At 39.7% G+C, this 15,743-nt stretch overlaps 1 long non-coding RNA gene across 1 annotated transcript in view; it reads right to left on the reverse strand.

The window, feature by feature from the left end:
* LOC309622727 overlaps positions 1 to 15,743 on the reverse strand; it is a 428,773-nt gene that overhangs the window by 247,309 nt on the left and 165,721 nt on the right. Inside the window, exon 5 of the long non-coding RNA XR_014241076.1 lies at positions 6,890 to 7,026. This is a non-coding gene — a long non-coding RNA (uncharacterized lncRNA). The remainder of the gene's footprint in view (positions 1 to 6,889; positions 7,027 to 15,743) is intronic.

The following is a 15,743-nucleotide window of genomic DNA, read 5'->3' on the forward strand; positions in this document are numbered from 1 at the left end:
TTAGGATGAAGAGTTGATTTCTACAGATTAAATAACAGAAAAAATACTGAGAGAGAGAGAGGAAGAGAAGAAGTAAATGTGATATAATGTTAATTGTTGAATCTAGGTTGAGGTTATATAAATGCTCATTTGACTTTTTTTTTTAATTTTTGTATTTTTGAAATTTTTCATAATAAAAGGATGAGTACACATTATTGTCTTTCATTTCACTCTTGTCTTCAGTCAGTAAGCAATAATACTAAGTAGGAGTATTTTTTAAATATCCTCCTATGTAGCAGAAAACTATAGTCATAAAGTCTTCAATCATTTAACTGGTAAAAATTTATTCTCTCTTTGAGCGGCTGAGATCACTCCACAGATATTAGCACAGGCTGTTAATGAAGCAACTAACAATAATAATGATCATAGCAGCGAACTACCATTGGCACTAACCATGTTCTACAATATTTACATGTATTTTAACTCTCTTACCGCTCTTAATATAACTCTCTTAACAATCTGATACTGTAGATATTATTATCATCATCCCTATTTTGCAGATGAGAAAACAATACAAAGAAGATTAACCAGCTCACCACGAGTTCCACAGGGCAACTGGAGGAGTGGGTACTCAAGACCAGCAGTCTAAGCCTACAGCTTGTGTTCTCAAGTCTGAGGTCACAAATTCCAATGCCGCTGAAGTCCAAGCCAAGTGGGAATCACCAGGTAGGGGCTGTAACAAATTGGTGTGTGTGCTCCCTGCTTCTTGGCCGATATTGCCACATGGACTTTTGTAGCCACATGTATTTTGTTTGGATTTTTCAAGAAAAGCCAGAAATACGGATTTTTAGGTGAAATGTCCTAGTTGCTTTTGTTTATTTGTTTACACTGGTGGCCTATTTCTTTTTTTTAAAAACAGTGCTGCTAAGAAAGCAAAAATTTTAAAAGAATTAATGTGGCCCATAGCTGCCAGTTTGCAATCTACGGCAAATCAATTAAAGCCCCTTGGCGCTGCTGCATTAAGAAATAATTAAGAATTTCCAAAAAATTCTCTTTCGAGGATCCATGATCCAAGCTGTTGGTTCACAAACTGTCCCTCATGCACGGAGGGCACAGAGAGACCAAAGAAAGAGGCAGATCACTCTGGATTGGTAGGTGGCTGTTAGAATAAGCAAGGGAACTTTCAGAGGAGGTTCGTCTTGAGGGGCTGCAAGGTGAGTAGATCTCCACACCTGCCTGCCCAGATCTTAAAAGCTTTATATAGAGGCCTTAGTGGGATTCAGTCACATACACAGTCCAGATGGTCTCCACAACACATTGCTCTCTCAAGGTTGCATCCTTGAAATGGCTCTGGCTGTGGCAGCAGTGGGCAGAATGGACATTTCAAGGACGGGGCGGGAATGAGGATCCTCCAAATGCCTGGGTCCAGCTCACAGGTCAAGGGGTAGTCACGACCTCTCAATGACCTCCTCCAACACAAGCCAAGAGTTAAACTATCTACTTCCATCCACTGATCCTGTTCAATGACAATTCTGAAACTAGAAATCCTGTCACGCCAAAACACCGGATGGGTAACAGGTTTTGTGGAATGCACAGCAATACACACAGAACCTAGGGTGTGCCTTAACTCTCCACAATTTCACCAAGTCCCTACGTCTACAGTACACAGAGGGGACACAGAAGGGACAGCATTAACAAGAAGAGCCTTTTCTAATCTCTGCCCTTACACGACCCCACCTTATCAACTTTCCAGAAGGAAAGGCAGAAATGAAACAGATCAAAGTCTCTACTTTCTCTGCTCAGTGCCCTCAACAGACAACGTAAATGTGCAGAACCATACCTTTATCCTGCCTTGTGCCTTTCCTATTCAGCACCCTGTGCAAGATCAGAGGTTTCTGGGAGCCTCACTGCCTACATGCTCTTTGCTCTGCTGTCAGTCTCGTAGCACTCCTCTTTCTCCACCCACGACGGGGCTCAGCAACTCACCGATGAGCCTTCATTCAGAGCCAAAAAGAAAGGGAAAGGTGGGAGTAAAAGAACAGAACTCCTAGCATGAGTACCCCTGATATAAACCTCCATAAGCTAACCCTTCGGCGCTGGCAACCCCACAGGCAGTCAGTGCCAAGTAGAAATCAAGGTCATAATAACACGAATGTTTAAGCACTTACCGTGTACTAGATATTAAGTAAGGCACTCTCTGAACATCACCATCTGAGGGCCATTTCACAGATGGAGAAACTGAGTCAGAATGAATTTACCAGCCTCTGGTCAAGAGTTCACCTTTAGTAAATTCTACACCTAGGATTCAAATCCAGTCCTCATGCCAGTGCCTGAGTTTCTTCCATAACCCTGTATCTCAAAGACTAAGGGTTTGTGGTGAAGAGGAGAGAAATGAGAATTAGAAAAAACTAAACTTTGAGAGCAAAGATTGATACCTCCCTATCCTCTGCCACAGCTCCCAGCCTGCTAAAAAGACTTGAGCTGTTTCTCACAGGCTTACCTAGTACCTCTGCATCAGAATCACCTAGGGAGATAATTTTAAATGCAGATTCCTGGGCCCTGGTCCAGCCCTAATAAATCTACATCTCTAAGGTAGGGACCAGCAATGTGCATTTTTAATTGCTCTTCCAAGGTGAATTTTAACCAGTTCTCCAGGTGAACCACTGGATTTGATGATTCAGAAAAGGAGCAAGGCAGAGTTTAAAAATCTTGAACAGAAATTTAAAGGCAAGAAAAAGACATTTTAAAGTCACAACACAGGAAGGAATTTTGCTGTCAGACTTATACAATTTTTAATTTTTTAAGAGAACAATTATTATCGGCAAACATCTGAAGGAAATCTGGTCCATTTATTTTACTTGTTTTGACGTCTGCAGATAATGACAAGCTGGAGGGAAAAACAGGTTTAAGGTTTGCAGCAATTAGCTAATTTGTGACTGATTATTTAAAATATAATACATGCAGCTCTGTGCTTCTCCAGAGGGGAGAGTTACAAATTACTATGGTTGTTGCTGCTGCTGCCACTGCTGGTATTATTGTTGTTTTTAAAAGATTGCAGCTTTCAGAGATGTTTGTGAATATTAATATTGTTTGAGGTTTGTCAGGTTGCCATAGCCACCTCGGTTCCCTTCTGCCAGCAGGACGTAAAGCATTGGGAGTCAGAACTGCAAAGGAATCCACAGTGTAAATGCAACCTGGGAAGCTGCCTCTTTCCTTCCCACATTTCCACACCTTGTTCGTTTTGATACATTGACCAAAACACACCTGCTTCCAGTCCGCTAGCCCTCTCATGCTTGTGTTCTCTCCAGCTCATTTACCCTCCCCCTCTCCCCTCCATTCCCCTAGTACCCCTTCACTGTGCTCTTTTAAACCCTTGGACACACATTCTCACTCAAACCCTTCTAGTAACACTTCCTCTACCTTCTCTCCTTAACTGATATCTGGCTTTGCCCAGATAATGATACTACTGAACTCTCAAGTGTACACAGATCCTGGTGATGTCATCTTTCCTCACCCCCCCCCTCCCAGCTAATCCACCCCTAGTCCCATCATCTCAAAATCTCAGCGACTAGAAGTAGGTCATTATCAATCTCAGTATTTCTGCTTCCTCTGCTGATTCACCATTGCCATTCAAGGACTCCTCTCTCCTTTGAACTTCCTCTGTCTGACCATGCCACCCTTTTCTGATCTCCTTCTTTGTCTTCTAGCCTCTGGGGGACCTCCAAGCTTTCCTGTTGGTGCTGCTCCTCCCCCGCTGAGAGGCCACACATGGACTAGACCCCCAGCCACAGCCACGTGACCCCCTCTACTCCAAATCTGCGGCTTCAGCTCCATCTCGTGCTGATTTAAGTCCCACCTACAGGCCCAAAGCCAGCGCTTCCAGCACTGGGATAATTTTCCTACAACTTGACTGACATTCTCTTTGCAACCCCAAAGCATGGCAAGCAATAGGACGTGGTGCTTAGGAATACGGTGTCTGGATTTAACTCCACAGGTAAAGTCCTGGCTTTACCACTTACTACTTTCGTGGTTCAGCACAAGCTATTGAACTTTCCAGGCCTCAGCTTCCTCATCCATAAAATGATGACAATACTATCATCTATTTCATAGGGTTGTTATGAAGACTGAAAAAGAAACCTCCTTAGTATAATTTAGTCTATTTGAAGGTAAGAGAAAGCCCAACTCAGACTAGCATAAAAAACAAAAGTGTTTTATTGGCTCACTTTTCTCAAAGTCCAGAGGAAAGGTAGGCTTCAGGATTGGATTGATTCAGTGGTTCAGCCATGGATCAAGGATCTAATTTCTCTCCCTCTGTTCTGTCTTCTAAGGTGTCAGATTCAGTTTAAGGCTGGTTCTCCCTCATGCTTATGAGAGGCTATCATTGGATTATAGGCTTCCTCATCCAAAACAAAGGAGTGAAGAAAATGATCACTTTGAAAAGCTCTCCCAGAATAGTAATGGAGAACTTTTCCAGACATTCTTAGAAAACCTCTCAGGTCCCATTGTCCAGTGTGAATAACAAGCCCATTCTGGAACCACTGCCTGGATCAGAGGAATTACTAATTGGCTCAGACCTGCTCAAATGGACCAATCACCGTAGCATAGGAGAGGAGATTACAAACCCTGGAAAATATTTATCTGCCTATAAACTGCACAGTAAGTATGAGATGGAGACGGAGAGGGGAATGGATGCCGGGGAAATGACCTAAGACCCACTGTGCAGAGTCAACTCCTTAGTTAATGATGGGCAATTAGTGAACACTATGCTAATATTAGCACTTATTATTATGTCATTTTTACATTTGATGACTACTTCTCATTCTTCTTTGTATTATCATTTATTATTTACATGATACTCTCTCTATACTCTCCCATCCTCAAGCTTGTCAATACTTAAGGCAGTGTGCTTTCCTGAGTTTCTTTTACCCCTAACGTGGTCCACCCCAAACTCTGTACCTAGCAGAGTGAATAAAAAGAAGAGAGGTTCATGGGCTTCCCTGATGGCGCAGTGGTTGAGAGTCTGCCTGCCAATGCAGGGGACACGGGTTCAATCCCTGGTCTGGGAAGATCCCACATGCCGCGGAGTGACTAGGCCCATGAGCCACAATTGCTGAGCCTGCGCGTCTGGAGCCTGTGCTCCGCAACGAGAGGCCACGACAGTGAGAGGCCCGCGCACCGCGATGAAGAGTGGCCCCCGCTTGCCGCAACTAGAGAAGGCCCTCGCACAGAAACGAAGACCCAACACAGTCATAAATAAATAAATAAATAAATAAATAATTTTTTAAAAAAAAAGAAGAGAGCTTCAATAAATGCTGGTTGAATACATGAATAGACTATAAAAATGGTTGTACCCAGTGACAAAGCCTCTCTGGCAGGAGTTAAAGATTATGCAATGTTCTCATGCCCTTCAGTAAAGAACAACTTAACACATTTAAAAAATATTCTTTCTTGTACAAAATAATATTACTAACCCCCCACTGACTACCCAGGCACAGACAGCGAATATGTCTTTGTTATTTTCTAACTGATCAGTAAAAGCTTATTCTTTAACACAATTACACAATTTATTCTTTTTCAGTTTTCTTTCACAATAACTTTTGAAGTAGATGATTCCATTTGACCAGACTACATGCAGTACAAAGAATACTATGAGACACGTGATTTTTTTTTGGTCACTGTACCCTCATAATGAAAGCTAAGAAACCTTCAAATTGGTACATTTTAACTAAGAGCTATACTTCTCAAAACCACAAAATAACAGGAAAAACTCCCATATTACACAGGATGAAGTTATAAGATATTTATGTAGGAAAAGACTTCCCTGTTCAGATTATTCTTTAAAATGTCCCATTTTACATAAAATATACTTCAATTTTAAACCAACTTAGATATATGCCTTATTCTGCCTTTTTTATTTTAGTAAATAACATCACTTCCAAAGAAGTTTATTTTAATGTTTTTAAAAAGTAGGTAATATCAGCAATTCTATAATAAGGCAACTTACTAATGGGTAGCTGTAATTTTTAGATAGACATGGTAAATGGCTCGGTATGTGAGGTTTTTTTTTTAATTCTTTGTATTTCTTTTAAAGTCTGCAGGATTCCAGAATTTTATTACCTGAAAATTATCTGACTTTTAAAAAATAAATTATTAAACTTGAAACTGTCTTTGAGAGAAGAAAAGTGTGTGGGAGACTATAAAACATACTGGCAGCCTAAGAGTAAAATGAGGGAAAATGTGGATTCCCTGTCTTTTAACTGAGAGGCTGTAGCAATGCAAAACCTTCACTTCTTGTCTGTGGAGACCATGCAGTGAATTTTAAGAGGGGAATCTGATGAAAGAGTAAAACAAGAAATGTTTAGAGAATACAAACTAGTCAGACTATCTGAATTTCACAAAAAAGATAGTAATAAATTTAAAACTAATTATAGCACATGAGTCCAATCCGGGTAACACTACATATATAAAGCTATATTATACATTTGACATCTAATAATCCACGTGCACGACCTCTCACGTTTTTATTTCATGTGCCTCTTAAAATCGCCACCTTGGTTATCTCTAGCCTCAAGCTTTTCACCATCCAATACAAAGTACAGACTCAGAAAATAATGAAACAACATGAAGGATAGTTAATGCAGTGGACAGTAGTACATCCCCATAGAATTTGATGCCTGACGCAACTCCATGAAGTAGATATTGTTACCTGAGGCCAAGATGTTAAATAATTTTTCTCTATGCTTCTGAGTATTGGGAATCAGGTCCCAAAGCCTCTGACTGCATTGCAATGTGACATCTAACCAATAAGTCTCTTTCCCAAAACAAAATCCAGCAGAGAAAGTGTGCACCGTTGATCTCATACATCCAACTAAATAGCCAAAAGGCTGTGCAATGTAAGTTATTCTATTACCTCTGTTGGATTTGGGGGATGAGTCACTTGGGTGAGGCTTCTGATGTTTCCTCAGTGATCAGCATGCTTGATGGAGCAGCCAAAGTTCATTCAAATCCGTACTCCCTGCAGTCTGCACTCTGGCTTTTCTGGCGACCCTAAGTATAGAAACAGATTAGGATGCAACAAACATACTATAGAAAGAGCCCTAACCTCAGTCATGTTTACAAATGACCTCTTTGAGATGCACAATATCACTCAATATTTGAAAGAAAAAATTAAGAGAAAAATTAAATGCCTTTTTTGCCCATAAAATTTAAACAATATGAATTTTTTTAAATGTCTCACTTGTGGGTAGATAAATTGATGTACTCATGATGGATTTAAATTTTAAACATGCATACCTTTCGAGCCAGTAATTCCATTTCTATAAATGTATCCCTAGAAAAGTATTCAAAGATATATGCAAAAAATATTATAGTGCTGGGGCTTCCCTGGTGGCGCAGTGGTTAAGAATCCGCCTGCCAATGCAGGGGACACAGGTTCGAGCCCTGGTCGGGGAGGATCCTACATACCGCGGAGCAACTAAGCCCGTGCGCCACAGCTGCTGAGCCTGCGCTCTAGAGCCCGTGAGCCACAACCACTGAGCCCGTGTGCCACAACTGCTGAAGCCTGCATGCCTGGAGCCCATGGTCTGCAGCAGGAGAGGCCCACCGCAATAAGAAGCCACACACCGTAGCGGAGCAACTAAATAAAGCCCGTGCGCAGCAGCGAGGACCCAACGCAGCCAAAGAAAAATATTACAGTGTTGAATAAGAAAGTAGCTAAATTTATTATAGTAAATCCATGCAATGGAATGCCATGAAGCCTCTAGAAAAAATGAGGTAAATCTATATATACTGATATGGAAAATATCCCAATTTTATTGCAGAATGAGGAAAAGCAGTTTGATAACAAATCTTTAATATGAGTTCTATTTGCACATTATGATCTTATTTGTGAAAAGGCTGTATATGTATTTTTTTCCTTGTAGACATAGAAATTTCTGGAAGTACAAAATACACAAAATACTGATAGCCTGTGGAGTGGGAGAAGGGCCAATGTGGGATACAACAGGACCTTAACTTTCCACCGTATCTTTTCTTTATGTTGAAAATTTTTACCATGAGAAGGGCAAAAAATTCTCTTCTCCCATGTCTTGGTTGTATGAGGGTGAATATGGATGATGTAAATGTTCCATGTAAAGAACCTGCCAGACACCTGGAACCCATGAATATTGGTTCTCCCATTCAAACACGAGTGTGCATGTGTGCACACACACTCAAACACACAACCCACTCCTTTCCAACACCTTCTGAACCCCGACACCATTTTACATGCCGCCAATCTTACCATACATCTCCATTATCTTTTAGATATCCTTATTCCATTCAAGGGAGAATTGAAGAAAGGCACAAGGAGAAGATTTAATTTGGACATTGTTGTCCCCTAATACCTAGCTTAGGTTTTTTCAAAAGAGAAAGGTAGTATTTTATTTTCCATTTTCAAAACAGAGGGAAACAACATCTTCCCAGGTACTATCAGTGACATAGGAAAATACTTCATCCTGCTTCCTACTCCAATCAATCTTGAAAGAGAGACTGGGGTGGGAACATTTAAAACATGCCTCAACTGTTATTGAAAACCACAAGAATGATGAAACTTCATGCATAACGATGTTGAAATAACCCTCCGTGAATTGTGGGGATTCTGACAGGCAGTGAAATGTATGACTCCTTTCCTCCATCCCAAATCACAGAAACAGTAAAAAGCTACCTTCCAGGTCAATGGTCTCCAAAATAGATGTTGATCTCACACCCCAGCAGTAAAGAAACTTTGAACAAGCATCCTCAACATATTTTTATTTACTTATAAATCATATACATCACACCATTGTACTAATATATTAAACTATGAGCAAATATAAAAGTAGAAAATAAAATGGATGAAATTTAAAATACATAGAAAATCAAGCATCTAGTATTTTCTTCCCACACTCACCCGATGGGATACTGTTCCAAGTAACTCAAATAGCAGCTACCATGGTGTCTCATACACAATTATGAAATTTACATTTCTAATATCACATGCGTTATTATACCAATGAAAATGTTTCAGGACAATGCTTTCTGTTGTAATGCCTCCTCAGATGGCCTAGAAGTATATAATTAAATTGAGAAAATAAATAATTCTTCTTTCAACTTGTTGGGGGGAGAGTGGATAATATTTAATGAGTCCTTTATCAGTGCCAAGATTTAAAACATCTCATATTTAATGTTCCCAACAACTCTGTATGGTGGACCCTTTACAGATACAGAAAGAGGATTAAAGTGGTCCAAGATCAACTAGTTAGAAACTGGTAAGGGATAGTATCAGAATCTGGTTGGACTGATTTCAATATCTAAACACTTACTCCTCTTTACTGCCTAGAAAAGAAAAACATTAGGGGTCAAAAATGTGTAAACTTGGTTATAGAATCTGAGATCACAAAATACTGTAGAGTCAAAAAGATGAGAAGCAGTTTGAGAGTTGGGCCTTCTCTCTTATATCCCTGATTTCTATCGCTCTCTTTTTTTTTTTTTGTAGGATCTTAGTTCCCTGACCAGGGATTGAACCTGGGCCCTCGTCAGTGAGAGCATGGAGCCCTAACCACCAGACCGCCAGGGAATTCCCTCTGTCACTCTCTTGCTACATAGAGTGATTCTTCTGTAGCTAAAGTGGAATAGGACCCTGCTGTATTAATCCCTGGGCACAGTCAACTCTAAGAATTTTGGTAGGAGAGGTTCAGGAAAAAATTTTTTCACAAATTTTTAAGTTATCTCTCTATATCCTATTACTTTCTTCAAATTGAAAATAAAACCCACATAGATTTTTTTTTTAACTTTAAATTGTGCATATCATTTATGTGAAAATTCTTCTTCAAAGAACTTACTCTGAGTCAGCGGTTTTCAATGGCGGAGAAATTCTGGCTCTTAGGGGACATTTGGCAATGTCTGCAGACTGTTTTGGCTGTCACAACGAGGAGTGGAGGTGCTACTGGCATCTAGTGGATAGAGGCCAGGGATGCTGCCCAGCCTCCTAAAGTGCACAGGACAGTCCCCACAACAGCAACAAAAAGTCTCCTTCCCAAAATGTCAATAGTGCCAAGTTTGAGAAACTTTGCTCTAAGGAAATAATCAGTAATATGTCAAAGATGACTATGCAGATGTGTTCATTAGCACTGTTTGTGACAGTTTCATAATCTGAGACTCATTAAATTACAGTGCCTCCATTCACTGGAATGCTGTAGACATTAAAATGATGTGAAAGTTTTTAATAATATGAAGAAATGCTCATGATATTTGTCCTAAAATAATATATTTAGTATGAGTAGAGCATTGTAAAAGTATACATATACTTGTGTATAGGCCTGGAAACTACTTTGAAAGAGTATCAACCAAAATAAGTATACCATTTATTTTACCATTTATTTCTAAAGAGTGGTAGGGAATTCATACAAAAGATACTTCACAATTAATGTCATTAAATATACCTATACCATTTATCATCCTGAGGAGAAGGACATTTGATATAAGCCATTATCTCAAAAGCTATACAAACTTCCTAAGTATATAAGGCTTTGTACCCTTTCTTTTCTGAATGTGTCATTGGAAGAGTTTTACTTCCTGACATTAAGTTCTTTAATGGTAGAAAAGAGGAGCGGCAGGTGTTTCTCACCAGGTGCCTCGTGATGGCAGCAGGCAGAGTTCACTGGGCATTTTTGTTCAGAGCCAAAATAGCACCTACTATTCTCATTCCTTCTCTTTAAAAGCCTTCATTGTTATTCTATGATTCAAAAGTAGAATTACTCGCTTCCACCCACACCAAAAACAGTATGGTCATGACACTCTGCAAATTCAATAAATGTTTCAAACATCATGAACACTCATCCCCAGTTGAGAATGTTTTATGAGTAAAAGGCATTATGATATTGTCTGCTATGCAACCTTATAACTTCCATACTGGGGTGTAAACTGTTGATGTTGCTGATAAATTATCATTATTTTAGTGACCAGTAGCCTCATGTGAAGAAGGAAGCAAAATGGCAACAAGTTCTCATAAATACCACAATGTTTATATCAATCAACAAAACTGATTAGTTTTGCTCACCAGTATAATTGAACTTCTAATCTGTATTGGAGAGAAAGGGAAGGTGGGGGTGGGGGTGGGGTGAAGTGGGGACAATTTGGCCACACTACTTGATGTCAATATAATACAATTAGAAATTTAAAAATTTTATGGTATAGTAAAGGAAAAAAAAAAAACTCCCATAAAAGAGATAGATCTCCTCTACAGAAGAATTCCAAATAATTTGAGTAGATATTGTCCCTCAAGGAGGTGGGACTTAACTCTCCATCCCTGAGTGTGAGCTGTGCTTAGTGACTTGTTTCCAAAGAGTAAGACTATGGAAGGATGAAAAAAGTAGCCTTTCAGTGGCGATCCGGACAAGCTCTACCTCCACCACGTGATCAAGGTAAACATCACTAGTGATAAGTTATGCTGACAGTATACTCTCTTGATATGATATAATGAGAATGGCATTTCACTTTTGTGATCTTCCACAACCATATACTAATCATGAGGAAAAACTTCAAACAAACCCAAAATGAGAGACATTCTATAAAAAAGCTTGATTTCAAAACTGTTAAGGTCATCAAAAGACAAAAACAAACAAACAAACAAAACACAAGAACAGAAAGTCTGAGAAACTAGCATAGACCAGAGAAGGTTAAGGAGACATGTAATGTCTCCTGGATGATTCTGGAACAGAAAAAGGACAGTATTAAAAAACTATTAAAATTTGAATAAAGTATGGAGATTATTTAATAGTAATGAACTAATGTTGGTTTCTTAGTGGTAACAAATGTACCATAGTAATATAAGATGTAAATAATAGGAAAAACTTGGTGAAGGGTATTTGGGAACTCTCTGTAATATCTTTGCAACTTTTCTGTAAATCTAAAACTATTCTAAAATTAAAAGTTTATTTAAACAAAAAATAAATTTAAAAGTACCACAAAAATATCTGTCCTGTTAGAATTTTTTTTAAGTTATGGGTAAAAATGAACATTAAAACTGGAATTAATTAGATAATAAAAGAATAGTATGAACAATTTTATGCTAACAAATTTAATAACTGAGATGAAAGGAATAAATTTTCTGAAAATGACAACTTACCATGACTGAAACAAAACAGAAAATATGAATACCCCTATTAAGTAATCAAATTCATTATTAAACACCATCCCAAACTCTAGGTCCAGATAGATGGGCCTAGATCAGTCTGTCACTGATGCAGTCTGTTGCACATTTAGGGGAAGAATAACACAAATCTCATGCTAACTCTATCATAAAATTAAAAAGGGGAAAACAATTCTTATTTTATGAAGCTGACATAATCTTAATAGCAAACCTGATAAAGATATGACAAAAAAGAAAAGCACAAATCAACATCTCTCAAAAATATGTACACAAGCATCATTTTTTTAAAAGTCAAATGTTTTAAGCAATACATAAAAAGAATAACACACCATTAGCAAGCAGGTTATATGAGGTATGCAAGGTTGGTTTAACATTTGAAAATCAATATACATAACTTACCATGTTCAGACTAAAAACAAAAATTCATATGATAATCTCAATAGATGAAGAATAAACATTTGACACAATGTAACACCCATTCATGATTAAAACCCTCAGTCAACTAGGAACAGAAAAGAACTCACTTCATCTGATATAGGGAATCTATGAAAAACCAATAACTGACATTACACTGTATGGTGAAATACTGGGCACTTTCTCACTAAACAAGAATAAGACAAAAATGCCAATCCTCACTACACCTATTGAATGGGGATCCATCTATTGCAATAAGGCAAGTATTGGGTGGGCCAAAATGTTCGTTCTGTTTTTTCCGTAAGATGGCTCTAGCAGCACTTAGTTGTTTTTAACTTCATTTGAAACAATTTTGTTAGATTGTATTGTGACAGCAGTCATATCAGCGTGCATTTTAAAAAAGAGATCAAAATTGGTGAATTTTTGTGTAGCCATTTTAATATTGAAGATGGAAGAAAAAAAGGAACATTTTCAGTATCTTATGCCTTATTATTTCAAGAAAGGTCAAAACCAACTAAAACACACAAAAAGATTTGTGCAGTTTATGGAGAAGGTGCTGTGACTGATCGAACGTGTCAAAAGTGGTTTGCGAAGTTTTGTGCTGGAGATTTGTCACTGGACGATGCTCCACGGTCAGGTAGGCCAGCTGAAGTTGATAGCAATCAAATCAAAACAATAATTGAGAACAATGAATGTTATAACACGCTGGAGATAGCTGACATACTCAAAATATACAAATCAAGCATTGAAAATAAAGCACCAGCTTGGTTATGTGAATCGCTTTGCTGTTTGGGTTCCATATAAGTTAAGCGAAAAAAACCTTCTTGACATATTTCCGCATAAGATTCTCTACTGAAATGTAATGAAAATGTTTCATTTTTAAAACAAATTGTAACGGGCGATGAAAAGTGGATACTGTACAACAATGCGGAACAGAGGAGATCCTGAGGCAAGCGAAATGAACCACCACCAACCACACCAAAGGCTGTTCTTCATCCAAAGAAGGTGATGTTGTGTATATGATGGGATTGTAAGGGAGTCCTCCATTATGAGCTCCTGCCGTAAAACCAAACGATTAATTCCAACAAGTACTGCTCCCAATTAGACCAACTGAAAGCGGCACTCAACGAAAAGCATCCAGATTTAGTTGACAGAAAACACATAATCTTCCATCAGGATAATGCAAGACCGCATGTTTCCTTGATGATCTGGCAAAAACTGTTATAGCTTGGCTGGGAAGTTCTGATTCATCCGCCATATTCACCACACATGGCACCTTCGGATTTCCAATTATTTCGGTCCATACAAAATTCATTTAGTGGAAAAAATTTCAGTTCCCTGGAAGACTATAAAAGGCACCTGGAACAGTTCTTTGCTCAAAAAGATAAAAAGTTTTGGGAAGATGGAATTATGAAGTTGCCTGAAAAATGGCAGAAGGTAGTGGAACAAAAGGATGAATACGTTGTTCAATAAAGTTCTTGGTGGAAATGAAAAATGTGTCTTTTATTTTTACTTAAAAAAACCAAAGGCACTTTTTAGCCCACCCAATAAAAGAATTAAAAGGCATACTGATTAGAAAGGAAGAAGCAAAACTGTCTCTATTTGCAGCTGACATAATTGCTTACTTGGAAAATTTTAAGGAATCTATAAAATAGCCACTAAAGAGTAAATTTGAAAATTTTGCAGGGTATAAGAAAAATATACCAAAAAACTTGCATTTTTACATACATGGCATTCAACAATTTAAAAAATGATTTTTAAAATTACATTTACAATAGCATCAAAAATAAATTTGGAGTTAGAAAATTAGAAAATAATTAAGAGAGGGAGAGCTTAAAGATGGCGGAAGAGTAAGACGTGGAGATCACCTTCCTCCTCACAAATACATCAGAAATACATCTACACATGGAACTGCTCCTATAGAACACCTACGGAACGCTGGCAGAAGACCTCAGACCTCCCAAAAGGCAAGAAACTCCCCACATACCTGGATAGGGCAAAAGAAACAAGAAACAACAGAGACAAAAGAATAGGGACGGGACCTGCACCAGTGGGAGGGAGCTGTGAAGGAGGAAAGGTTTCCACACACTAAGAAGCCCCTTCGCAGGCGGAGACTGCGGGTGGCGGAGGGGGGAAGCTTCGGAGCCACGGAGGAGAGCACAGCCACAGGGGTGCGGAGGGCAAAGCAGAGAGATTCCCGCACAGAGGATCGGTGCCAACCAGCACTCACCAGCCTAAGAGGCTTGTCTGCTCACCTGCTGGGGTGGGCGGGGGTTGGGAGCTGAGGCTCGGGCTTTGGAGGTCGGATCCCAGGAAGAGTACTGGGGTTGGCTGCGTGAACACAGCCTGAAGGGGGCTAGTGAGCCACCGCGAACCGGGAGGGAGTCCGGGAAAACGTCTGGAGCTGCCCAAGAGACTTTTTCTTGCCTCTTTGTTTCCTGGTGCACGAGGAGAGGGGATTAAGAGAGCCGCTTAAAGGAGCTCCAGAGATAGGCGTGAGCCGCAGCTATTTGCGTGGACCCCAGAGACAGGCATGAGACGCTAAGGCTGCTGCAGCCACCAAGAAGTCTGTGTGCAAGCACAGGTCACTATCCACACTGCCCCCCCACCACGGGAGCCTGTGCAGCCTGCCACTGCCAGGGTCCGTGATCCAGGGACAACTTCCCCGGGAGAACGCACGGCGCGCCTCAGGCTGCTGCAACGTCACACCGGCCTCTGACGCTGCAGGCTCACCCCGCATCCGAACCCCTCCCTCCCCCCAGCCTGAATGAGCCAGAGCCCCCAAATCAGCTGCTCCTTTAACCCCGTCCTGTGTGAGCGAAGAACAGACGCCCTCAGGCGACCTACACGCAGAGGCAGGGCCGAATCCAAAGCTGAACCCCAGGAGCTGTGGGAACAAAGAGAAAGGGAAATTTCTCCCAGCAGCCTCAGGAGCAGCGGATAAAAGCTCCACCATTAACTTGATGTACCTGCATCTGTGGAAGACCTGAATAGACAACAAATCATCCCAAATTGAGGAGGTAGACTTTGGGAGCAAAGATAAATTTTTTTACCCCCTTTTTCTCTTTTTGTGAGTGTGTATGTGTATGCTTCTGTGTGTGATTTTGCCTGTATAGCTTTGCTTTTACCATTTGTCCTAGGGTTCTGTCCATCCGTTCTTTGTGGTTTTTTTGTTTGTTTG

The sequence above is a fragment of the Balaenoptera borealis genome (assembly GCF_965194805.1).
Source record: "Balaenoptera borealis genome assembly, chromosome: 2".
Taxonomy (NCBI): Eukaryota; Metazoa; Chordata; class Mammalia; order Artiodactyla; family Balaenopteridae; genus Balaenoptera; species Balaenoptera borealis.